Source organism: Condylura cristata, unplaced genomic scaffold (assembly GCF_000260355.1).
Source record: "Condylura cristata isolate star-nosed mole 26May11 unplaced genomic scaffold, ConCri1.0 scaffold00016, whole genome shotgun sequence".
Lineage (NCBI taxonomy): Eukaryota > Metazoa > Chordata > Mammalia > Eulipotyphla > Talpidae > Condylura > Condylura cristata.
The window spans coordinates 14,252,730-14,278,637 of record NW_004567117.1 but is presented as its reverse complement, the minus strand read 5'-3'; the positions used below and the strand labels follow the sequence as shown (position 1 = coordinate 14,278,637).

Sequence of the window (25,908 nt, the reverse complement as noted above, 5' to 3'; positions counted from 1 at the left end):
AATGAGCAAAAACTTCCTAGCACATGGAATGTTAGGTAGTAACACTGGTCACCTACAGTCAGTGGTGATGTTGTTTTAAAGAGGGTGATGGCACTAAAAAAGTAGGGACTATTTTATTTATATTCATTAGAATCCATTCTTGACATTTCTGAGTATGGAGTAATCATTTACAGATAACCAGGGAACCAAGGAAGGCTTTCAGTTAAATGCGCCTTAACCTATGGACAATAAACACTCTTCTGGAAGCTGACCAGAAAGGCCCCAGTCAGACGACCAGAGCATTCTGAGCCTCTGCAGACCACAGTGAGTGAAAAATCCAACAGCAGAGGCACAAACCAGGTTCAAACTCTGCCAAGGGGCAGTAAGTCACTTGCTTCTAAGACTTGCCAAATGGAAGGTTTTTCTTTAGTTGGAATGTCAATAAGGAGACCCTAGGACAGCATTTCAGTTTTTTGGGTCTAAGGAATAATGGTCCCCAAGGGATTTCCTAACTTCCTAAGAAACTTTCATTGCCTGAGGCCTCACAGATCACACAGTGGTGTCATATTTAGAGGCCTGGCGTTTTCTCACACCCTTTGCCAGCACCATCAAGTCTTTTGTGCTCGTCAATCACAAATACCAAACTTTTTTTCTTCCATCTTCCTGTGACACAAACGTATAATTTTTCATTTGCTAGTCAGAGGGTGCTGAGAAAGAAATTCTTCATCTTCAATCCAATGTCTGTCCAGAGAAGCTTGGGTTGTCGTTTCACTGGAATGCTGCTCCGGTCTCCGATAGCCAGTGCCCACAGAGGTGCCCAGCAGTCATGCCATCTTACTGACTGCTCTTTCTTTTGACCTGCTTCTGCAGAGGGACCTGATCCAAGGCAAGGTTCAGCTTAGTGAGTTTGTTGGATGATTCGGTGAAGTAGAGTACCTTTGCATTTGATTTAATTCATCTCATGGGATAAACAACTGAACTGTTGCCTTTTCTCAGCCTGATTCTGAAGCCATCACTGAGTCTATTCTAAAGCAGAATATTTGAGGCGGTCCTCGAATCCATGGCTCGCCTTTGTGCGTGTGTGTTGATGGTTGTGTTCTCCTACCAGTCTTGGCATCATGGGTTTCCTATACTAACATATCTTTGGGAATATAACAGGGCTGATAAAAATGCCCTCCCGCTCCCTTGCTGGTTGCAAGCTTTATCTTGGAGGAATCATTTGTCATTCTTATCAAAATGGCCCCGGCCTTCTCTCCTCTGTCTTCCTATGTGTTGAAAATGTAGCCATTATTATCCTCCCCAGTTTTATGCATCTTCCAGATGATTTAACTGAACTGATGCTATGGAGGATATGCTGACTGGCACTTTTCCCATGCTTAATGTGTTAACAAAAGCCAATGGTGTCAGTTTTAACAGTTTTAGCTAAATTCCCACGACACTCTTAACAAACGCTGAAACCTCTGCCACGTCTTACCCTGACAGATTCCCTGCCGTCATCGCACACTTAAAATAAATGTCATCCCCAATCAAAAAGTTCACATTTTCTCTGACAATATAATTTGTTACTTTGTTCCTGCTTTATCTCTTTCTTTGGCACAGCAGTCTTAGCCGAGAGATGATACTTTCCTTCATGTTGGCTGCAGTCCTTTTTGTTCTTCCACGTTTTCAGAGTGGGATAAGAAAGGGAAGCTAAGAGAAATGCCTTTTCCTTTCAGCCAGACAGGAATGTGGAATTTATGATTTCATGAAGCAAACAAGATGCACATAGTGAACTGACCCTATAGTATCATCCCATCGAAGACCTAACTGCCCTATTGCTTTACACAGAGCACTGGCAGATGGAAAGAAAAGGAACATGGTGGCAAAGAAAGAACTTGGACTTGAATGAAGGCAGGCTAGTGTGTTGGCTCTGTCTGTAATAGGCCTTAACATTCCTGAACATTCCTGACTTCTGTTGTCCCATCCGAAACTGGGTGTGTGGTACTCTGGAGGAACACGTACCTGAAGGCACTCAGAGTTTGGCAGCTGTTCTGCGCTTGGCCATACCTTCACCAAGATTCTGGACTGTGAGACACCATGTATTTTGTACAACAGCTTTTCTGCATTGACGTTGTGTGCATGACCTTTTGCTATCACCTTTGCTCTTAGGACTCAAGTTCGTTTGATGTTTGCAATTCTGATGTGGGCACAACACATGGAATATTTATTTCACAGATTCTTTCTAATTCTTCTCTCACATGGATTCTTGCAACCTGAAGAAAATTTGCCTCCTGTGTGTTTAGAAAAATATGTAAGCAGCTCAAACTTCTACATGTAGCAATTCTTTGCTTGATTTCAAGGGTTCACTAAGTGCCTGTTGGCCAGTTGGATGACCAGGAAGTGTGGGTCAGTGGGTGGGGCTCAAGGTAGGTGCCAGAAAGCCAGGCCACTGTCACCAACTTGCTACTAAGACTTGAAGTCAAGACAGTTCTCGTCAACCTGAATTTCTCAGTTTCTTATTACAAGGTTAAATAAGGGTATTGAATGATGGTCTTTAACTCCCTTCCAGAATTAATTATTATGATTCCAAAAGTATAAAAGATCATTCACATGCAACTCTTAAGAACATGTTCTGTCCTTCAGCTTAAAGACGGTCCACAAACGTCCAGTCTAATGCTTAATTGGCACAACCAGCTCCTTTTTTCCTGCTTTTCCTGTATTGTCTCTTCCCCACCCCCACCCTCTACTCCTTCTCAGAGAATGAGAGAGGTGGCTTTCACAGCAGCTGGCTAATTTCCCTGGTTTCACACTACTGTTTAATGATCCGTTTCTTGTGTGCCACCTCTCTCATCTACTGAAAGATAGGTACAAATTGTACCTATAAAAATTAGAATATGACTCAGGGTTATCTTTTTTCAGATTTTGAACCTCGCGATAACTTTCTAATGTTTGTTTTCTTTCACAAAATTCTTTGAAATGTGTTGAGGTGCCTGACACCTTCTGGTTTGAGATGCTGTGGCGTGCTCAGTTGCTTTTAGAACTGAGAAGATGAATCCCCAAGATGTGCCATCCCTGTAGCTGGGTCGGAGCAGGAGCCAACTGGAAGGGGTGAGGTGCTGGTCCTTTGACCTGCTGGGAAGTCCTTGACAGTGTTTTGTGTCAGATTTCGACCAGTGGGGGGCTTTTCCTCCAGTGGACGAGATGTCTGCATAGAAGTTTGAAGAAGAAACACTGAGAAACTGATCACTTATAAAGTGGAGTCACTAAACCAGGGCTTAGAAAGAGAACTCCTAACCTTCCCCAGTAATGGAGAAAGGTCTTTGAGTGCTTTTAGTGAATGATTCATAAAGAACAAAGAGCTTGGGTCAGATGTCCTCAGGATCAAGCCCTGATGTGACCACTAAAAAGTAAGAGGAACAAGTTTCGCATCCTCTCTGGGCTCAGTTCCTCATTTGTTAAATGAAGGGGTCTGGCTTGCCCCAAGTTGGTGGTTTGTCCCATTTCTTCCCCAATGAGGTTGAGGCTTACTGCTGGGGCTTCTAGGGGGTGTGTGCTCATACATATGCACACTATTTGTTGGTCTGTCTGCAAAGGGGTTGGGATTCAGGGCGGGAAGGACGAGGAGAATGGACTTGATTTCCTGCTGGTGTTTTCCTTTGAGCCAGTCAGAACAGTCAGTTCCACTGAAATCTGAGGGTACACACTTCATACCTGTGTTTGTCTGCTTAGTGTAAGGTCTAAATCTGCTAATACAAATGAATTGGCCATTACCAGTGCGACAAATCCTGGTAACGCAGTTAGGAGCTGTCAGAGGAATCATCCGAAGAAGCAAGAACAAAGCTTACCACGGCAGCCTATTTCCAAATGTTCCAATTCTAAGGAAGAGGCAACCTTTGCCCAACGTAACACTGTAGGGCAGGGCTTGAAGGAAACTTCCCCATTACTTGGAATTGTTAGACAGTAGTTGTTCTTTAGTTTTTGTTTTGTTTGTCTCTGTTTTAAAAGGAAAACTGTATTTGTTTTTTAACATTGCCTTGGCAAGCAGAGGAATTTTCATTGAGGATGTTTGTGAGGATGGTCATAGCTTTTGGCTGTCGTAGGAATACACAGTCTTTCAAGTAAATGAAAAAGTACCAGACATGGTACCTGTAGTTGTATGGATAAATTATAAATATAATCAGGTTTGTGGTGGACTGTGGTGTGGAGACTTAAGCTGTGAGTTAGAGACACAGGAGTAGCCTGGTGGGAGGTCAAAGGTCACAGCAGGTGGAGAGTATTGGCCTCCTTGCCTATATTTTCCCCCAGGTCATTTGCCATCCCCCAGTGGAGCAATTGCATGCAATACTCATACTAACACATACATGTGACCTGTTTGGTTTCCCAATAAGAATTGGGGCCATCTACTTGACATGCAAACATTGCAAGGTGATCTCTTGATGGAGAGAATATTTCAACATAATCGAATAAATATCAGATAGTGTCCCTTTCTATTGTTAAATCTGAAAACAAGGGATCTTATATCAAGTGCCTATTCCTCTGTCATCAGTGTGTGACAGACAGAAGAGACAGCATGACCTAGTGTTAAGGACAGGGTCCCACGCCTGCCTCTCTCCTTCTCAGGTGTGGCCTTGGTGATTCACTTATGCTCTCTAAACCTCAGCTTTTCCTTAGTTGAAAATAATAGTAGTGATAATTGATAATTATACCTCCTCAAAGGGCTGTTGTGAGAATTATATCAAATATGCAGGCAGAGAGCTCGGTAGTGTGTAAAAGTATTTACCAAACCATTTTAGCTACTGCTGGTCCAGTCATTATTGTATAATATCAATACTTAGCCTCTCTGACTCTTTGTTTACTTATCTGAGAATAATGAAAGTGTTGACCTAGGTGATCTGAAGGTACTTTCGTCTCTGAAGTGTATAAATGTATTGATGCAAGAATGGACTATGTAAAAGTATTTTAAATAAATTAGCATCAATTTTAACAAATTTATCTGTTCTTTCTGCTTTTATTGCACAGAAATGAAAATTTTCTTTCAAAGAGAACTGTATATCCAAAAAACAAAAGTGGGGAACCCACAACTTCCCTAATTAGGAAATTCATGGTGCCTTTCTTACTGATTTATATATAAGGGAAAGAAAAGAAAAATTTCTATCTGTCTGCTTTCATTCACTCTGATTTTTGGTTGAGTAGCAATAATATATTTTATCTTGTATAATCGTTCAAAAGCCTTCACATTTTTAACAAGATCCTTCAGCTATTTATATGATAGACTGAAATATAATATTGACTAATCTGACATATATGTTAAAAAGCAACAAAGGAATAAAGGGTATTGTTTTGGTATATAAATCAAAAATAATACAGCAACTGGTCTTTCAGTGATTAAAGCTGCCTTTCCCTTTAATAACTCTCCTAAGAAACAGGAAATGTAATTTCCCTACACCTTTCCTGGGGCTCTCCAATCAGCTAGGTCCTCTGGGGGTTCCCTACTGTATATTCCTTCATCAACATGGAGTCCCCCAAGGGGCCCACACACACTCTGTTAAAATTAGCTGTGTTCCACATTAGTGACAGGAGCTGAGTATTCCTCAGAGGGGTACACAGTTGTATGGTGCTGCTTCCTGTTTGAGCAAAATCATATCTTTAATTGCAGAGAATTTTTTTCATTACCTGTTAATTGATAAATCATGCTTGCTCCTGCTGCTGTAGCTTGTGTAGCAAACCTGATCAGGAGGCAGTCTGTGGCCCAACCCCCACTGTCCTTCCACCCCAAACAAAAAAGATAAGAAGCATCATGACCAGAGAGTAAAAAAACAAGCAGACTGGATCCCTGGGCAGTGGCCTCAAGGAGTTTCAGTAACAAAAAATAACAAGGCAAAAATAGATGATAATAGATGGATAGATAGACAGACAGACAGACAGACAGACAGATAGATGATAAAATAACTAAGCCATTTGAAATGTTTCACTTCCCTTTCCCCCTCCTTTTGTCATCCTTGTCCTTTTATTCATCTTTCTAATCTGTGTAGCAAGAGCCCACTGTCTGGAAGAACAGTAAAAAAATCCTGAGTGTAGTGAAATAATTTAACTGATAATTCCCCACTGTATAATTTTCCACGCTTCCTGCTAGCTGACCTTGTGGGCTCCTGTCAGGTTGCTAAGGGAAATCCAGCAGGACTCCAGCCCCGTTCCTTTACTTTTAAGAAGTATTACAGGATAGAGTGGTGTGTTTGTGGCAGCTTAGTTATGGGGCTGTACATTCTGTGTTTGATCAAATAGTACCAAGCATCTCCTCCCTACCACTTGGATCTCCCCCACCCCCTTTCAGTGATAGCTGGAAGATGGAGAAATTGCTGCAAACTGTTGAGCTGGAATCTAAGCTTGATGGATGTCATCAAAATGTGGCTGGTTCCCTTGGGGTGTGGCCCGGGGAGGAGGCTGGCCAAGCTGATGACATCTAATGGAATGCGGAGGCTTTTATCTCAGAGATGTCAATCTTAGTGCAGATCCTGGTTGAGTGAAAAACCTGCAGCCACCACATGAAGGCTGCTTTCAGAGTTGGAAAGCACATAGCCATACTCCCTTCCTGTCTAAAGTCCTCTGCCCATATCCGCAGTCTTCCTGGGTTCAATCAGTGACAGTTTCGGCCAGCAGAGGAAGGCAGAGTAAGCAGATGGAGATACTGTCTTTATCATGACGTTCACCAACCAGGCAGAAGTTACCCTGCTCATTATGAATGGGACGTAATACACCATTGATTTGTGTCCAAGTAATTCCCAGGTAATTATAGGCCATCGATCTAGCTGAGTGGGAGAGGTGGCGGTTGTATTCTGCAAAGCTCATTTTGTCTCATACCTGGCAAATGCAACGCCTGCATTAAAAAGTCTAGAAGTTACTTCCTTAAGCTTCTTTTGGACACAAGGACAGATGAATAGTAGGAAGTTTCCAGAAGCCTGTTTGGAAACATGATGGGTTCCATTGGCAGTCTGTCTGCAAATCTTATTTTATAAAGTTTTCTGTGATGCTGTACACCAGGTAACATACCTTCCTGTTCGTGGCTGCTGCCTGTAGGCCACCAGCGGTAAGACAGGAATTACATCAGCTGGCTGGTATTGTGTCTCAGCTGTCACCAAAAGAGTGTAGTAATATTCCTGATTAAATGTCATTACTCTGTGGCACAAAAATGGGAACACTGACATGATTTTGGATCTGTTCCTATTAAAATTCAGCGGTACTAGCAAATTATGTCTGCTACGGATAAAACACAGCTATTTTTGAGCTCTATTCTATTGCAGGCTTAGAATTTTTATCAATAAGCCTACATTTTATACCCACTGATTCTGAGGCCTTTAACTGAAATATCAGAAAAATCCTTAAGAAAACCATTGTTCAATTAGCAGTTGCTGTTAACCCAAAAGAGCATTGCTAATGTCCCAGATTAAAATAAGCTGATGATAATAAAAGTAGTTAGGTAATAGTAATACAATTGTGATAGGGAAAAGAAGGCTTATTTTTAGAGATGTTTATTTCATATGCCTTTACCAGATATTCAGAGTATTAACAGTATACGTACACAGTAGTTTCCATTGCCTTTGAAGAATGTATTACTTGTTGTGTCATATTATCTCCTAGTAGCCTCTGTGTCTATAGAAGACTGATAAATGTTTATGTTGGTGAAACAAGAAAAAAAAAAAAAAGAAAGAGTTTTAAAAGTCAATTCTAAGGAAATAGTCTCAAAATGCTATTTCTCTTTGCCAACATTAGCATGACATCATTGCTAAATCTTAGCCACATGAAAATAAACTGTAAAACCTGATCGTTTGTCTACTTCGAATTCCTTTAGCTGATTAGAAACTTGTACCAGATGGGAGCAAACAAAGGTAGTGAAGAGAGACATTTGACTCCTGTCCACAAATGCAGATAAAATCTGTTTTATGGCCATATTAATACATTCGTGTCAATACTACAATAGTACAGTAAATTAGACTGTATTGTACATCATGGTATTATTTATTAAGCTGTGAGGACAGAACTTAAAGTGGACACTGGAAGCTGCTTATTCAGATACAGATATTTACAGATGCCACATCCACTGGCCTGGCATTTAGTAGCTGATGTGATGCCATTCACTAGCCCGACTGTGGAGTGTCAGGTAAAATCTATCCAAAGGCCAGCACACCTCTCACTTCTAAAACTCTATTGATGCTGTGCGCATGTACCTCTTTTAAGTAGATAATTTTCTCCTGTTGGGGCAGACGGTAGCATTATGCTCCCATTTGGCATCTGTATGTTTCCAGATCAGGGCTTTGTCTCCTCCTCTTGCTAGATAAGTTGAAACATTGACAGGCAGCGTGTTCCTTTTTTCCCCCCTTTTATTACAGTAATTTATAAGATATTTTAGCTAACAGGAGAACGGCCCAAGGGGGCATTCTCATGTTAATTACCAAATGTGGGCTTGTCAAAATCAAATAGCTCCAGGAATAATGCAAGTAGCTCTGCATCATTATATTGTTTGGCCCTCAACCCAATATTAGCTACTTTTGAAAATCTGGGTTCATTAGGCTTTTAAATTTAAAAGAAGAATCACTACCGGGGGCCTTCAGAAGAATCCAAGGCACAGTCAGCAGTTCAAGATTTTAATGTAAATGACATTAAAAAATAGTTTCATATAACATACTCAGGGAAACATAAAACAAACCAAAAGCAGTGCCTGAGATTATATTATTACTGAATATTTACTAGAAGTCTGAAATTGAAGGTAGTTTCAATATATGATTATTTTAGAAGTTTGCAGCTGCTCTTGTTTATTACTAAACACCCCATCATTTATGGGATCATCACATTGTCGGATCCAAACAAATTGAAAAAATTTAGAAGTTAGAAAAGGCTAATAACATAAACATGGACTATAGAAATACAGTTTTGCTTGTTAAGTAATGTAGCCTATAAACTAACCAAAGATTTATAGTTTGAGATGAAGAGTTATCAGGCTTCTCTTAGCATCCTGTTTTTCCTGTCTTTGGAATCTATTGCGTTTTTAAACCCTGTATCTTAAGATAGGCAAGTAAGTGTTAGTTCCCTTAAAAGTGCCTTTCCTTCCAACTTCTGGGATGTTCTTGGCAGCATGCAGGACTAAAAGTAGATGGAATTGGTAACAATGTCAGTGAAGGACATAAGTAAACAGCTGGTGATGTCAACAAGAAGTTAAAAGTAAGATTTGCTACACTCAACTACAATGTGGATAATCCTCTTGTGGATAATCAAGAGTTCACTATATATACAAGTGAGAATTCATTAGAGAAGTGTGAACTATTAAAATATAAAAATATAAAATATAAGCTAGAGGATATTACCATTAAGGCTGCACTGAGTCCTAGCAAGAATATTCAGGTCTTGTTAGTTTTCAACAAACATTTATTTAACACCTACTATATACTACAAGGTTCTGTGTTAGGGATATAAAGACAAAAACATCCATAATGGTTCTCTAAAGGAAATTAGATCAATTGAGGGGTCAGATATGTGAGAGAACAATAATTTAACAGTGTGGTATTTGTACCAGAGTTAACTGGAGCACAGATTAAAGGATTTTTAAAGCTGCCTGGGAAGTTCAGAGAAGACTTGATTAGGAAGAGAACTCTTTGGCTGACATTTGAAGAATGAGCAGGAGTTTGCAAGGCCAGAAATCTTTTCCTGTTTCTGCTAAGTCTCTTAGGGAATTGTAAATGTGGCAGGTGGGGAGAAGGGGCTCAGGATAGATGAAGAAGTAGAGTCTGCCAGACTATTATGGATTTTGTTTGCCATGCCAAGGAGTTTTCAGTTGTATCTTGCAGGCTGTGAGTTTTCCTGAGGAAGTTTAAGCAGGAGAGTGACACGTTCAGATTTTCTTATAACAGGTTTATTCTGGCAACAGAGTGGATTGAAGGAGTAGTATATAGAAAGCAGAGGTACAGTCAGGAGAAATCCTTTCTGCTCTACAAATTTCTCTGGATGCTGCCCAACAATTATGTTGACTACTCATTTTCCACCTAGGTTTGCCACAGGCCTTCTTTCCCTTTCATTCCCCCAACAACAAAAATAATTGTTTTAGATTAGGTTGGATTTTATTTCCTTCAATAAACAAAGTTTATTTCTTAAATCAGTTTTAGGTCTTTGGAAAACTAAAAAGTGCAGAGTACCTTATATTCCTTCCACCCCATCTACATCCAGATTTCCCTATTATTAACATTTTGCATTGGGATGGTCCATGTTACAATTGATAAACTAAAATCGCCTCCACTTTTCCTGCTCCTCCTTCCCTCCCCTAGCATCCTTAGACGTGCTGATCTTAATATTGTCTTGCTGTTTCCAGAATTTCATATAGTTACAGTCATACAGCATAAAACCTTTTCAGATTGGCTTATGTTATTAGCAATATGTATTTAAGACCCTTTTGATGGTTTGATAGCTCATTTCTTTTTATTTCTGCGTAATATTTTATCACCTGGATGTTACCACATTTTATTTATCCTTTCACAAGCTGGAAGACATCTTAGATGCTTTCAACTTTTGACAATAATGAACAATCTGCTATAAATATCTGTGAACAATTTTTAATGCGGATCTAGGTTTTCAGTTCATTTGGGTGAAGATGTAGGAGAGAAGTTGCTGAGTCATATGTTAATGTTGTTGAGTCATATGTTAATGCTATTTTAGCTTTGCAGAAAATTCAGACTGTCTTCCAAATTCTGTATCAATCAGTATTGCTTGTTGCATCCCACCAACAACAAGGGTTCTTGCTGTTATGCATCCTTCTCAGCTTTTGCTTTTGCCACTATTTTAGAATTAGCTTTTCCTGATAGATAGTGGTATGGCCTCTTAGTTTGGAATTGACTAATGACAAAAGATGTTGAGCATCTTCCCATATGTTCATTGGCCATCTGCAGATCTTCCTTGGTGAAATGTCCCTCAGATCACTCTTTTAATGGATTGTTTGTTTTCTTTTATGAAATGTTAAGATGCCTTTGTTGTTGAGGACACCTGTTAACACATGCTTTTACAAATACTTTCTCATAGTATGTGGCTTATCTTTTCATTCTCTTTTAACATTTTGTTTTGCAGATCAGAAGTTTTTTTTATTATTATTTTAATGAATTCCACCTTGTCAGTTTTTATATTTTTTATTTTTATATGGATTATGCTTTTGTGTCTAAAAATTCATGGTCGATGTCAGGACCTAGATTTTTCTCCTACCTGCCTTTCCAGGAATTTCAGTTTTGTATTTTACATTTAGCCTATTATCCATTTTTTGAGTTAGCTTTTATGACAAATAAATGTGGATGTCTAGTTGTTCCAACACCATTTTTTTTTTTAATTTTAAAGATTTGTTTATTCATACAGAACTGGGGTACAGGCCAGAGATGCAGAGGGTGAGAGGATTCACCAGAGACAGAGTGGGGAGCAGAACAGACAGATCAATGAAGTACACTGCTGAGGGGAGCAGCGGGCGGGTCAAGAGAGGTCTGCCACGCCATGTGGATCCCCTCCAGGGCAGGCAGGGATAGAACTCTTGTGGAAGTGGATTAAGCTTCCCAGTGCAGTCCTTTAGCCCGCTGCGCCACCAGGGAGGGCCCCAACACCATTTTTTTAAAAGACTACTCTTTCTCAACTGGATTATTTTTAGTTTTCCTTTGCCAAAGATCAGTTAACTATATATCTGTTTCTTTTTGTGATCTCTCTTATGTGCAATTGTTCTATTTGTCTTTTCTTTTGCCAATACCACACTGTTTTTGCTCTCCTATAGCTTTGTAGTAAGTCAAATAACATAATTTCTCTGACTTTATGTATTTTTTGGCTATTCTGAGTCTTAGCCTTTTCATATAAACCTTAGAGTTATTTAGTTAATATTCACAAAGTAACATGATAGATTTTTATTGTGATGGCTTTGGATCTATAGCTCAAGCTAGGAAGAACTGGTGTCTTAACAATACTGAGTTTTCTTATCCATGAACATGGAATACTTTTCAGTTTATTTAGGTATTTTAAATTTTATTTTACCAGAATTGTGTAGTTTTCTTTACATTATACATATTAAAATACATGTTATATATATTCTACATATTATAGAAGTATGTATAGGTATTATACATATGTGTTAGCTTTATACAAAAGTATTTCTTTTGTGGGGAAGGGTACAGGCTAGTATAGTGTTCTGTTTTTTATATTAAATTCCAATTGTTCATTGCTTCTATATAAGAAGAAAGTTAAACTTTGTGTATGTACAAATCTGTTGATATATTCATATGATTTGTCTTTCTTAATCTGTTGTGTGATATGTTACAGAAATGGATTCCCATATATTTCACATGTAGAACATCTAGAAAAATTTCACCTGCTTGTTAACTGCATATTATATTTGGATAATGTTGGCCTCATAGAATGAGTCAGAAAAATTTCCCTTTGTTTTTATCTTCTGAAACATGTTATAGGAAATTAGTATTATTTGTTCCTTAAATGTTTAGGTGAATTGGCTATACATTTTTCTTCATAGATATGAAGAGACCAAATAGCCAGATCTGTTTTTAATTGGATGAGATTTTTTTTCGTTTAAATTTTATTTGTGTTTAATATACACACTCATAAATTTATAAACATGACCATAACATGTTTTTTTCCAGGAATAAAACTTCATTATAATAAATGATCAACACACTTAAAATGTAAAATATTTTCTTAATCTAATAAATGCATTCCCAAAAATCAAGTTTTTTGAAAATAAATTCATATTTGTTGGGTTTTCTATAAATCATTCTGAATCTCATCCTGTAGTGAACCCTTTTCCTAAATTATTGCTGTTTTATAGTTAGGTGATTTACTTAAGCTTTCCTTTGCTTACTTTTTTTTTTTTTTTTAAGATTTATTTATTATTTGCATACAGAACTGGGGTACAGGCCAGAGGCTCGGGGGCGGCGAGAGGCTTCACCAGAGACAGAGTGGGGAGCAGAACAGGCAGAAGGGCAGACTCCGCTGCAGGGGAGCAGCGGGCGGGTCAGGAGAGGTCTGCCACGCCGTGTGGTCACCTCCGGGGCAGGCAGGAATCGAACTCATGCCGAAGCGGCTTCAGATTCTCACTCAGTGCTGTGCTTTTAACCCACTGCGCCACCAGGGAGGGCCCTCCTTTTTTTTTTTGAAGAAAAGGGATAATAATAGTCTCTAAATCATAGAGTTTGTGTTACCATTATTTTTGCAAGTTGATTATATGAAAGATGTGGCTAGCATACAGTAGGACTTAATAAAATTTAGCCATTATTATGGTTAATGCTGTTTCTAAGATGAGAGTCTCCAATCCTCTTTATATCACTCAGTAACCATCTTTGTGTCTCATCCTACCTCTGTTGCCTACAGACCAAAATCTAACTAACCCGTATCAGAATTCAGGACCTTCAATAACTGGCTTTTATTGCTATTGTAAGGTAGTTGTAGCTCCAATGAAAAAATCCTTATTTCAAACTTATTCTTCACCTCCCCAACCTTAACTTCCACCTTGTGCTTCTTCCTATAATTCTCTACCCGGTGCCCTCACTCATTGAAGGTACAGCATATCTTTGTACTTGTAGTATAGTTTTGTAACGTTTATCACTCTGAGTTTTATTAAAGTATTCTCTGCCAACAATACAAATTCACAATGTTTTTAGATTTGGAACAACTTCTATGACCCAAATTAAAAGGTGGCCAGATGGCTTATCTAAGTTTACACTGCTAAAGGCATTTAGAGTGAGCTGTCCTTTCCTGCAATGTAATAAAATACAAGTGCAACAATTTCAATAATTTAACTTTTGGGTTGTTTTTATTTTTAGTGTCGTGAGATATCAAATTCATACTAATCACTAAGGTTATGGGTTAAAATTTTCTCATACTTTCTAAGACTTGTTCCTTGTAGGATAGAACACAAGTTTACTATTTGTCTCTACAGTGTTTGTATGTGTGTCCTTTTTGGTCCTGTATGGTCCTTAGAAAGTAAATATTACTCATGAATTGCTTTGCTTATGTCGCAAAACAGCTTCTTCATATGAATGTAGATTTTAAAATAGGCAAAAAGAAGGAAGTGAATACCTGCATAACTACTTGATAATACAAAAGGAACAGAAAAGTAGAACATAGTTATTAATAATCCCTCTGTCTCTATGGAATAAACTATTCATGTGGGGATTTAGAATATAGACCAGGTATTGCTTCATTTAAACTTATGATATAGAATGCAGACTATAAAGATAGTCTTAACAACTTAACTTCATTTGTGAGTTTGCAACCTAATGAAATTAATAGCTGGGTCTTGGGAGAGTATTTTCTTAGCAATCCAATTGGAGGGGCGAGGGAAAATAGAATGGAGAAGCCCAGCATTGTTTGTGAGATCAGAAATAGATTCAGGGATTCTACAGAACTCCTAGGATTTACAGTATGGTCTCCATTATTAGTAGAATCCGTGTTTGAGTTTTCAAGATTATTTATTCCTTATTGATGTGTTGGAAAAGTTTATTCTGTTTCTTTACGGTCTTCCTAGAATCTAAGTTCCTGACTTTTAAAAATGCATACAAGGCAAAAATTGCATTTGTGAGGGCTTTTGAAAGGGGATCAGCTTACAAAAATTGGATGAATGTCATAAAGCTTGCTACAACTGGAAATAGATTGTAAGATAAATATACCATTGCCCGTTTTGCACTCAGGTGTCAGACACTTGCAAATATGGACTGATCTGCACAATAAAAATGTGCCAGTTATTCCTGAGTAACAATAGTAAGTTTATTCGTTAGAAGCAGCAGTAAAATCGCAGCCAATTCATATCTTTCTACCCCTCATAATAAAAATATAATTTTGAAAATTATATATATCCTGAAGAATTTCCCTGGAGAAAGTTTATGAAACCACTACACACATACCTCACACAAAACATACACGTCTTACATTGTTTGGCCCAAATCTCCTCTTGAGGGTCAGTTTTATCCTAAAGAACTAGAGCAGTACCTAATTATTTGGATGCCACATAGCCAAAAACATAATTGATACAGCTATATAAACCTGTTACTGTTAATTGAACTTGTTACACATGCACACACAGAGAACTTTAAGGAAAATTCTCTGGTTGCGGTTTTAGTTTTAAGAAGACAGGGTGAACTACAAATTGACATAAGGTATGTCTTGATATCTTTTAGCATTAGGTCAAATTTACTTGACATCAATAGGTTCCTTTGAAATTTATTGTTAATCAAACAGTACAAACTGAAAAATGTAAAATGCCAAATTCTTGAGTGATTCAGAAGCCTCATTTTGTAAAATCAATAAATTAGATAAATCCTAAGACTAATGTTCAACAATGGATTATTGTCTACCATGTTCCCATGTGGCTGGTTAAGATTCAATTTTCATTGTTAATAAAAACAGAAGAAAATTCACCCCTCCTCTTGAGGTATATAAACTGATAAATTTATTAGATAAAGTATGTATTGAAGATAAATACATATTTCCGACAGATATGAGGTGAATCACTATCCTATACCTCCATACTCTTTAAGGAAATAATGGCAGGCATATAATAGCACCTAATGGAAGATATATACAGAGAGAGAGTTCAAAAATAGTATTAAGGAAATTTTGGTTGAATGTTCTTAACATAACACCATAAAAGAAAATTCTACAAGCAACATAAAACTACTTGAAGTAGAACTACTTGATATGATGACTATTGCTTAGATTTATATAACTCAAAGCATTTGCACAAATATCTTTTCTAACACCTATGCTTAAAAATAGAAGATTCAGAAGCTGAACACTATTGGCAGAGTACATTTGACATGGATATTTAATTCATTTAAAGCAAAATATTCTTATTTGATATAACTTGGGTGGATAAAATTTTTATGAGTTATGAGTGCTGCCAGCATAAGCATTTATTGTTACCTACAATTGAAAATAAGAATTAAATATCAAGTGAGGGTCATCTATATAACAAAATCAATGAAGAAAATTCTAACGAGAGTTAAGAAAGAAAAAAGAGGAAGAGTTCAGTGCAAATAAAATAATCAAAAAATAAAGGACCACTCTAAAACTAGCTTATATTTAAACCACAAGTTTGGAAAGGCAGTCCTAATTCTTCAACTTGTGGTCATTTTACTGTTCTGCTCACCAAAACAATCTGATTACCAGTATTTGTACTAATGTCATGTCTGGTTTCTGAAGCAAACTCAAGTGGCCAAGAACCCAAGGGAAAAGGCAGCAAAAGTAGATTTGATGTTAAAAAACTCAATGTAACAATTGGAAAGACATGGAAACAGCTCAAGTGCCCAAAAGTGGATGACTGGATTAAAAAGATGTGATACATAAACACAATGGAATATTACTCAGCAACCAAAAAGAATATACACATGCCTCTTGCAGCAACATGGATGGAGCTGCTTAGTGAGATAAGCCAGAAAGAAAAGGAAAAATAGCAGATTGGTTTCACTCATAGCACGAGTATAAAGGACCAGGTGAGAAAATAATAATAATAATGAACAACTATATACCAGTGATATTTTATAGGGGTGAAGTGGGGAATGGGACTAAAAATGGTCGGAGGAGGGAAATGCACTGGACTATAGTGATAGCACATGAATGATTTGGTGATGGGAAGCCCATGGGGATTGCAACTGAGATGGAAAAATGCACAAAATGATGTAAAAATAAAATATTATTTAAAAAAAAAACCTCAATGTAACATCAGTTACTTTAATTCTTCCTCATCTTAGCATCATCCTTGTACTTGTCGATAAGTACAGAAAGGGAAAGGGAAGGGAAGAAAAAGAATACCATATTTAATAGTTAATAAGTAAAACCCTTAATCTTCTTGTTTTCCTAACTCTTATAGTTGAAAATATGAGAGTTTTGCAAATTCAGAGCATTTCCCCTTATTGTCATGAGAAATCTACAAAGATTCCATGATTTACACAAGCCTCAAGCAGAGTTTAGGGTAGGATAGGTTTCTTTGCTTCCACTTCCTCAGGTATTCCTCTAAAAGATGATTTACAATGTTATCATTTCTAGGGAGTAAAGAGATTAATTTGCATTAGTCTCTTGGTTTATAAAAATGGCAGTTAATGAAGTGAATTTGAAATTGCTTTCAATGTGTAACAGGGTTAACTTATCAAAAGATAAAAGATCATTTCTTTCATGGGCACATCGTTTGGGAGAGCTGGGCCGTCCAAATCAGTTCTCTTGAAAGTATTTCTAAATTCTGAGAAATCAAAATTATACGGTATCTAAATTTAGAATAGCAGTCATCTTAGGTCAAGGTAGGTCAAGGTAGGTCAAGGTTATATTAGGAAGAGTATCTTTTATGAATATGAATCAATATTTTTATATAAATTGCAGGCCCATATAAAACGCATATGATTGGTTCATGCTCCCTTCATTTTTCAGCAAATTGATGGATTCAGTTTGTACTCAGAACTGTGATTCAAGACTTGCAACTCAAGTGTGTAGGTCCTTAAACTTCGTAATTGTCTCACCAAGTTAATCCTTAACCCCACAAATGAAGGGATTACATGAAGTTACCTTCCTCTCAAGTTTTTTGATTTAGAGAGTATTCGTTAAAACCAAGAGGTTTGTGGAGCTCTGAATTTGTCAGGATTATACTTCTCTGTGACCATTTTCTAAACTGAAGAATGGTTTCACTTCCATTCCTAAGCTTTTTGCCTATTTCCACCCATCCATTTTATTAAACTATAATTGACATGTAACTTTCTGTTTGATGTGTTCAACATTATAAATTGATGTATTGTTCCTTATGTTGCCTTCTTTAGTTTTTCTCATTGTTCTCTAAAATTTGTCAATTTCTGCATCTCTGATAATATCACTCATATCACAATTTGCTGGGTTTTTTTTCTGTAACCATTGATCAATTATTTTTGTCTCTTTTCTTCATTTTCATACACTATCTTCACCCCAAGTTAAAGGGAGAAAAATCTCTGTGTGAGAAGTTCAAATTTCTTGACTTCACGCATCAGTAATGCATCAAGTTCATACAGAACTGGGGTACAGGCCAGAGATGTGGAGGGTGAGAAGATTCACCAGGGAAGAGTGGGGAGCAGAACAGGCAGATGGACGAAGTACACTGCTGAGGGGAGCAGCGGGCGGGTCAGGAGAGGTCTGCCGCGCCATGTGGTCACCTCCGGGTAGGTGGGGATCAAACTCATGCAGAAGTGGCGCAAGCTTCTTAGTGCAGTGCTTTAACCCGCTGCGCCACCAGGGAGGGCCTCCTTTAACTATTTTTAAGTTCAATAGTGATATTATTTTATTCCTGATAATGTCAATTTGTACTCCCTTTTCTTATTGATCAGCCAAGATAAGTTTACCAATTTCAATCTTTTTGAAAAATGGAATTTTGTGTTCATGAATTTTTCCTATGATCTTTTTATTTCTTTGATTTCTGTTCTTATTGTTTCATTCCTTACTATTGACTTTATATTTATTTTACTTATTTATAATTTGCGTCCTTTTCCCAGTTCCCTAAGGAACAACTTGCCATTAGTTTTAGACATTTTCCCCATTCTAACATAATCATGTATAACTATAAATTTTCTCCTAAAAATTTTTAGTTGTATCCCCAAATTTTTGAAATGTTAATCTTTTTAAATAAAAAATTTCCATTAAAATTGTTTTCTGGGCCCTCCCTGGTGGCGCAGTGGTTAAAGCACTGCACTAAGAAGCTTAAGCCAATTCCGCATGAGTTCGATCCCTGCCTGCCTGCCCCGGAGGAGATCCACATGGCGAGTCAGACCTCTCCTGACCCGCCCGCTGATCCCCTCAGCAGTGTACTTCGTCCATCTGCCTGTTCTGCTCCCCACTCTGTTCCTGGTGAATCCTCTCACCCTCCGCATCTCTGGCCTGTACCCCAGTTCTGTATGAATAAATAAATCTTTAAAAAAAATTGTTTTCTAATTTTTATGATTTATTTTTTTGATCTTGCATTATTTAGAGTTGTGCTCTTAAATTTCCAATTATTTGGTGTTTTTCTAGATACCTAATTATTATTTCTAATTTATTTTCATCTTGATTAGAGAGCATACTCTGTATAATACCCATTCTGTTAAATACATGGACACTTGTTCTATGGGGAAACATATGGTCAATCTTGGTGAATGTATCTTGTGCACTTGAAAACAATGTGTATTCTGCAGATGTTGAGTATAATGTTCTATGGCAATCAATTAGGTCAAAGTGTTTGATAGCGTTGTTCAGATGGCCTCTGTCTCGAAAGATAGGGCAGGGGAATATAGTTGTATCAGTTGTTGAGAAAGCTGTTCAAATTAACATCTATGATTATAAAATTATTTAGATTTTCCTTAAATTCTGTCAATTTTTGCCTAATTTATTTATTTATTTATTTTTGTGTAGAAGAACTGGGGTGTAGGCCAGAGACACAGTGGGGAGCAAAACAGGCAGATCTACTGAAATACTCTACTGAAGGGAGCAGTGAACGAAACAGGAGAGGTGTGCTGTGCCATGTGGGTTAACTCCCTGGCCAGGGATCAAACTCAGGCTGTAGAGGTGATAGTGCTGAGACTTAACTCCTAGGCCACCAGGGAAGCCCCTTCCCTTAATATATTTTGAAGATCCTTTTAGGTTGATGCACATTGTTATGACTTTTGTGTTTCTGATAAATGGATAATTATGAAATCTCTGTCTATGTCTATGTCTCTGTCAATATTAGCTTGAAGCCTGTAAGAATATAGCCATTTAAGCATTCTTGTACCTGTTTCATATATCTTATGTATTCTTTTCATCAATTTACTTTCAGACTCTCATCTTTATATCAAAATTGTATTTCTTATAGTTGGAGCTTTCTTTTCTGCTTTCTGATGAATTTTGTGTTTTAATTAGTGTTCAATTATAATTTAATGTAATTGAAGTCTTATGTAATTGTAATTTCTTATTTGTTTGTTGTTTTCCTTCTCAATTGTTTATTGTCATTTATTTCTTCCCTACATTCTTTTGGATTCAACAGTTTTTTAAATTCCATTTTAATTTATCTCAAAGAATTTAGCTATGCCTATGTGCCTCATTATTTAGAGTAACAACTGTCTACTCAGAGCTAGTATCTTATAAAACTATGCAAAATGTAAGAACTTTCTTATTTTTAAGATTTATTTATTTAGTTAGTTATACATACAGAGCTGGGGTGCAGGCCAGAGGTGCAGGGACAGTGAGAGGATTCATCAGAGATAGAGCGAGGAGCAGAACAGGCAGATCGATGAAATACACTGCTGAGGGGTGCAGTGGGTGGGTCAGGAGAGGTCTGCTGCAACATGGGGATCGCCTCTGGGGTGGGGATTGAACTCATGCTGAAGTGGCTTTAGCTTCTTAGCACTATGCTTTAACCTGCTGCGCCACTAGGAAGGGCCCAAAATGTAGAGACTTTTCAACTATATAATCTATCTGTGATATCATTTTTATATGTGTCTATAGATAATAAACCCAAGGAAATGTTATAATTTTTGCTTTAAGGTAATCACATGTATGTTAAAAAAATTAAAAGTAGAAATATTTTTGCACCTATCAGATATTTACTACTTCTCATGCATTCTTCCCTGAAGATCTAAGTTTTCATCTGGTATCATTTCTTTCACATCTTAAGAAGCACTGCTTGTACTTAGTTCTGCTTGCTATCAACAAATTTTCCTTGCTTTCTTTATATGATAAATTTTTAGCTCATCTTCATTCCTTGAGGATATTTTTGCTGGATATAGAATTATAGGCTTACAGTTTTCTTTCTTTTAGTGCATGACAGGTATTTTCCCATTATCACCTAGAGACCATTATATCTAGTGAGAAGTCAAAGATCATTCAAGTCATTGTTTTCCCCCAGATAATATAAATTTGTGGGTTCTTTTATTTGTCATTTTTACAATTTTCTTTACAGATTGATTTACAGTTATTCCACCAGGATATGTGTGTGTGTGTGTGTGTGTGTGTGTGTGTGTTTAATTCTCCTGTTTAGAATTTACTGTACAAATTCTCTTTCACTAAATTTGATGAATATCACCCATTTTTCTTAAATGTCAATTTCTCACTCCTCTCTATGGTGCCACAATTATTTCATTTGTGGATATTGTCCTATAGATTTTTTCACTACCTTGTATTCTGTTTTTCAGAGTAAGTTATTTCTTTTTATTATTTTTTAAAGATTTATTTATTTTTTGTGCATACAGAACTGGGGTACAGACCAGAGGTACAGGGGCCGTGAGAGGATTCACCAGAGACAGAGTTGGGAGCAGAAGAGTCAGATCGACGAAGTACACTGCTGAGGGGAGCAGTGGGCGGGTCAGGAGAGGGTTGCCACGCCATGTGGTCACCTCCAGGGATGGAACTCATGCAGAAGTGGCTTTCGATTCTCAGTGCTGGCTTTAACCCACTGCACCACCAGGGAGGGCCCAGAGTGAGTTATTTCTGTTGATTTAGTTTGTAATATTGACCTTTTTCATTATCATATACATTATGCTTGTAAGCCTCTACATTAATGGCCTTATTTAATAAATTGGGAGTTTCCATCTGATGTTTTTTCCTCTGTGACTTCTATATTTTAATTAATGATGCACATATTTTCTTTTTAAGATTTTTAAAATTTTATTTATTTTTGTGTGGAAGAACTGGAATAGAAGCCAGAGATGCAGGGGTGAGAGGATTCACTAGAGACAGAGTGGGGAGCAGAACAGGTTGATTCACCCAAACACACTGCTAAGGAAAATAGTAGTTGAAACAGAAGCTATCTGCTGTTCCATGTGGATTAGTTCCAGGGGAGGTTCAACTCAGGCTACTTTGCCCTGGGAGGGCTGTTAATTGTGGTAGCACTGAGCCATAGTCCCTAGGCAACCAGGGAGGCCCAGACTATATTTTATTTTATTATTGAGCATAGTTATAATGTCTCCTTTAACAATCTTGGATGCTAAATGCAAACATTTTTAGTTCATTGTTTTCTCTTGAAAATTCCCATTTTCTTTTTGTACCCAATAATTTTAAATTGTATCTTAGACACAGTAAATATACTGTTTTGGAGGCTCTGGATTCTGTTATTTTCCTCTAGATAGTGCTACCATTTTTGTTTTAGGAGGAAAGAAACATAATTGGATTAAAACTGCAAACTCAGTTTCTTGTATTAAACTTAAATGTCAGTTCAATGTTTTTGTTTTTGTTTTTTTAATTTCTAGTTGAGTATGCTTTAGAAATCAGCCAAATATTTTGGCAGAGTTTTACACAATATTATACTCTCTCCATCTCCTACAAGCTCTTTCCTACTCAGGGTTTTTCCTAACTTTTTAAAAGTTCTGCTTCCTCAAAATTCTGTTTTCTCAAGCTAGAAATACTACATGTTTCTAGTGAACTACCAGTATGCAACTGAAATCTATTTTAAAAATACAAATTTCATCTTCTGTTATTCCCTTCTTCTAAGCATTTACTCTTTCTAGACTCTGCCTACTTGAATTCACATGCCAGTGTCTTTAGGTTATTACTTTGTATTTTGCCCAGAAAACTTACTGGTTATCTGTAGGAAGTTTAACCTACTAGGAGTTTATTCTGTCAATCCAAAATGGGATCACCATCCTACATTTTTAAAATAATTAAAGTGTAGTGTAATTCCCATGAATTTAAATAGTGATGTACTCTAAATATCATTCTAAACTTAGCTTTGAGTGTTGCCTTTCATTTTTTCTTAAATGAAGTAGTTCTCAGAACTTTCCTCAGTTTGAATCTCTCTCAACCCTCGTGTAATCCATTGCCTTATTATCAACCTGGTTTTATTTCAGCAGCAGTGCAGGAAATTTCAGGATTATTTAACATGGCTTCCAGGTGATGCCACTGTTTCAGCTCTGTATTCTCCATAGAATGCACAAAAGACTTGGTAGCTGAATTCTCATTTGCTGCTAGAGAATATCTTTATCACATCTCCCCAATCATTCAACATCCTGGTCATCGAAAGTTCTAGAATGAAAATATAGTTACAGTCAAGTTTTGCAAATACGAAATGTTTATCTCTCCAAATATACTACATTGAATGCATGGGTGTCCAGACCAATATGAGTAGAACATTACTGAGATTACTGCATCTACACACACACCAAATTCTTTAGTGACCTGAATTCCTCCAAACCTCACTTTCTTGAAGAAGGTAAGTGATCTGGAATCAGACATTCATCTTTGAGGGACATTTTTTAGTGCTTTTATACTTCTGTTTTCTTAAGTATATAGTGGCCAGAACATAGCTAACTTATATGAATATACTGTGCATTAATGATATGAGAGTGGGGTGTCCTGTGTAAGTCACTGAGAGGACAGACCCAAGCATGCATATTTTGCTTTTATTTATTATTTAGAGAGCATTTGTGATAGTTTATGAACACCAAAGCCCCATGATTCACAGCCTGCTGAGGATATGAGAGTCAGCTAATGAAATGTGCCATTGATTTCCTTTTTCTGTCTTTTTTGACCCTCTGTTAAATTTAAAGGGGAAAAGAGATACATTAAATTCCAATTCTAATAATAGCCCCCAATGGGAACCAAATGGCTAAGACAATGGAAAGAGAGCCCTTTCGGCAATAGGATTTGCTTTGAGCCTAAATGAAGTCTGTCATGATCAGGGTTTTTTTTAGGGAAATAAAATCATGGAAGAAATTTGATTCCTTCTGGTCAGACCCCAAAGAATAAGTGTCACATGCCCGAATAATGACCACTGGTGATAATTAAGCTTTACTCTCTGCAGAGAGACCTAGATTACTTCAGAGGCAGTATGTTAAAAATCCCAGACTTGAGATTTTCAGTTATTCACAAAACAAGCAAATAACTTCATTGTCTCTCAAATCTCTTCTAGTGGTCCGGTAAAGGTCTTAAAGTTCAACCTTCTTGTATTAATGGGGCACCATTAGAAAGCAACAAATATTTCAAGGAAAATAATATTTAGAGGAAAAGTGAAACAAGCATTTTTAAATGTTTTCAAGCTGAGAGTAAGGTATATTATACATGCATTTTCTATAGCAGCAGGTAGTACTTTTAATGGAAACTTTGTGACATCACTGATAGTACTTATAATTAATTGTATTAATCATGACTAGATTTGTCCTCAACTTCTATAATGTCAGAATAGAGATGTTTACCCAAGGAGAAGCTAGCATGGCATTCTTCTGTGGGAAGTAATTTTCACTTGACAGAGTGTATGTTTGTATGGTAGATGTTTGCTTTTCATTTATCCACTTAAAGTTTTTTCATCCTTTCAGAAATTTATTGATTTATTTTGTGAGATGCTGAAAGGAAGGAAAGTAAAAGACTGTGATTTGTGACAAGTGTACTTCTAGAACACAATACTGATCTATCCTACCCACTTTTCTGTTCTCTCTATCATAGTCTCTTTGTTATTGAGATATAATTGACATGTAATGTAATATTAGTTTCAGATGTGCAATGTAATGATTCAGTACTTGGATATATTGTGAGATCATTATCTCTTATCAATTAGCCTTTGTATACTGGGAGACAAATCTAAGTCCTCATTAAGCTCACAATTTGTCAGCAAATAATACCTGCAATTGCAAAATATGTAGCCCTCCCAGTTTTACTTGTAAAGAAATGTATTTTGACTTCTCCAAAGCAAAATATGGATAGGGTAGAAATGTGTGGTCTCTCTGTATAAAAATGACATCCTCTTCCCTAACAGGATTGCAGCATTGGAGAGCAGGCGGGAAGGTTTGCACTGTGGATATCCATATCCCATCTTGCCAAAGGATAAATAAAGGGCATTCATTCATCAGCTTTCAAGCTGCCACCCTCTTTTCTTTTCCCCCAGCCCCCACCTCTCCCTGAAATTGGGAGGAGGGAGATTCTGATTATTTTTGCCTATTTCTAGCAGAGCTAGGCATGAACAATTAAATTTAGGGCTTCCCTGTGGTCTGTGAATAACAGTGCACAGTGCTAACCATCAGGGCACAAAGGCAGACAACAAAAAGAGGCTTTTTAAACATTTTTTGTTTACCCTTCAGGACACTGTTTACCTTATCACTGAAGGGGAAGTTATCATATCAACCCCTTTTGGAAATTGTACTGGGTTTGTTCTCTAGCTTGGAGTCTCAAACTGTCCAGTGATAAAGTGGGCAAGTCAGCCTGGAGCGAAGGGATTTAGAGAGGCCCCATTCTCTGTCCCCCAGCCTGCACCCTTGTGCCAATGCTCTGTAGTCTGTCCATCTGTCTGTCTCTGTCTCGGGCTTTTACTCAGTCGAGTGCATTCTCACTTCCTCATTCTCCCCACACTATCTCATCCCCTCTCCCTTGATTTTTCTGTCAAACCTTTTTCTTTTTCTTCTTTTCAACCAGAATGATTTTCCCCTTTTCTCCCTCTCTCTAAATTTACTTCACAGCAGATTGTCTTGTAGTAAATCACCAAAAACCCAAATAGCACTAAAGCATTCTGATACAACATTAGCATTTGCTTAACAAGCACAAGATAAACATTAAACAAAGAACTGCATTTCTTTATTAGAGGCTGCAAGATACATAATCCATGAGCACAAGAAACATGGGACCCAGTGGATATGCAGATGTGTGTTATTTCATTGGCGCTGGGCGGCCTTGTTAGAAAAGGTTTTCATCTGAAGGCTTGGGGGTGGATGGTTGACTGTCCCTGGTGGGGCTGTAACTAGATACAGAGACTGTTGCAAGCTAGGCTGGGCTCCCTGGTGGACGTGCTGATTGGACAGCCTGAGGAAAACTTGGGAAGCATCGGGAAGTGAACTCAATCACCTTGGGGATGATAGGGTAGAACCAGATGAAGGCATTTGACTTCTTTTGTAACTCCCACTAAGGACAGATTGCCAGTGCGATCCAGCCTCCATAACTGCAAATCAGGCCCTTTCCCCTATGCCGATTTCATTAGAATGGCCAGCATGGTGCAAA

At 37.5% G+C, this 25,908-nt stretch overlaps 1 protein-coding gene across 4 annotated transcripts in view; it reads left to right on the top strand.

Moving 5' to 3' along the window:
- The window catches only part of ZNF521 (zinc finger protein 521), a 281,396-nt gene that overhangs the window by 205,658 nt on the left and 49,830 nt on the right, over positions 1–25,908 (top strand). The gene's annotated exons all lie outside the window — the stretch shown is intronic.